Genomic DNA, 2,139 nt, shown 5'->3' with positions numbered 1-2,139 from the left:
TGCTGAATTCAACTGCAAAACTTCTGCCAACTTCAGTAAGGCCAGGCATTAACCTCAATAACCTAAGCTGAAATAAACCTCTGTGCAAAGACCAGCTCAAGTTAGTGCCATTTAAGTCCCATCCGTATTGTGAGGGCTTACTGAACTTGGTTAGAATTTCTGGCCCTGCACGTCACCTCTAAGCAATATTACAATTTAAGACATTAAGGCTTAGCCAAATATTTAACAAGTCAGTAAATATTATGGCAGAGTCCAAGTCCAGCAATAATCTCCCCTTCTAATAGAGCAGGAAATGAGGCATTGCTTAAATACCATCCTTGTGTCTTAACAGCAGCCCTAGGAGCACCATGCAGAAATGTTGATCTTGGTGTATCAGTTTCTTGTATTCATTTCCATGAATTTTGCATGCTACAGAAACTGGAATGTCTTCCCCTTGCTTGTTCCATGGACTGCTAAACTCAGATGAAACTTTTACCTTTTTTATATGAGACAGGGGAACCTATTTTTTTTTCCAGAGACAGAACACCTGCTGTTTCTTTGTATGGGTGATCTGCAGTAGTAAAAATAAGGTCTCAAGGGTCTAGCAGTTGATGATGATCTTTGGTGTCCTCCTTCTAAATATCACTAGAAATGAAGCAGTAAAAACTTTTGCAGAGAAAATGTCCTTTGATTTTGGCAGTCTCATGGTAAGATTTTGGTGCCCTTCATCACTTCACTCAGCAAGTAGTCCCATTGCCCTTAACTGGACTGTTAGCAGTAACACAGTGCTCAATGTGGTCAAAGGTGGCAGATTCCTGGTTATTAGTTAGACCCTTGGAAAAAGGTGGCCTACCCTTTTAAAGACTAGAGGGACTGGAGCCAGCCAGGCCTTTTGATGGTCAGACTCAGCTGGGAAAGAATCAGGCATTTTCTGTAAGGAGCCAAGAGCATTTCAGGGTGGTGATTTGGGCTGGCTCAGAACCAGGCTCCGGGCCCCTGACATCTGTGTTGATTTTTGGGGACAGAAGAGATGTTGCAGAAGAACGTTCTGCACCAGTAGTAGACAGGGACAATAGTCTTGCCAACCAAAGTATCAATGACTAGATGCAGATTTTAGGGGTTCAATGATGCTAAACTCATCATGGATACGAAAGGAGGTTGGGATTTTCAAATGGGAGTGACTAATGTCAGGTAGTTGGGGTATCCAGTTGCAAAGCTTGATTTTTTTCCAGAGGTGGCCACATGTTTCGTTAGTAATGATCGCTCTTGTGGTAAGGTCAGGAACCCCAGGCAGGAAGCAGAGCCGTACTGTCACAAAAGCAAAGCACAAAAGGACCTCAAAATCTGAGTTTTGCAGCTCTCACTTATTTTTAAGGATGACAGAGTATGTTCTGTCACTCTGGAACACGCCACTTAATCAAGTCCTCAAGCATGGAGTTTTCTGTCTAAGTTTAAGCATCCACATTTAGGCCAGATGAGTGTGGTATAAGAACGGTGATACATGTGACTCCTAAGCCACTTCTGAGACTCTTTAAATCCCCAGGTTCTAGAAGCACTATCAGAATTTGACTGATTTTTCTTTTTCTTTTTTCTTTTTAAAGTTGTGGTCCATAATTGCTAACTCCAGGGCTACGCGGACAGTGGGCTTGGGGCAGTAGAATTTAGTGGGTAGAGCACCTACCATGACACAGCCATCTCACACCATGTGGCACATCCCTGGCAGTACATGCACTCTGTGTCCAGCTGCTGCCATGGCCCACATCTGTGGGGCATGATCCTTCATGAAGTGTGTGCACTCATCAATCAGCTGAGCAAAGCAGGAGGGAAATCAGTTCACCTTGGAACAAAAGATCCAAACGGGGCCTTAAGAGCATGGATTGCAAAAGGGTTAGATGAATACAAATGATTGAAACGGTTTTGAAAGCATATGCAAATCCTGTCCAGTCTCGGCACTTTGAGACATTAGCACAGCCCGCAGTTCAAATTTCACAGCATATTTTAATTAAGTTAAAAGATTCACTGTCTATTAAATGGGAAATGTTGCTAGTAGCTTGAACAAATAGTGCTTTTATCTACTACACAAGTGGCTCTGCTCATTTATGATTTTCAGGTTTTGTAGAATAAATACAATAGTAAAACCAACAACACTTCCCATGATGG

Source organism: Alligator sinensis, unplaced genomic scaffold (genome assembly GCF_000455745.1).
Source record: "Alligator sinensis unplaced genomic scaffold, ASM45574v1 scaffold118_1, whole genome shotgun sequence".
Lineage (NCBI taxonomy): Eukaryota > Metazoa > Chordata > Crocodylia > Alligatoridae > Alligator > Alligator sinensis.
Note: the sequence above shows the minus strand (reverse complement) of the source record.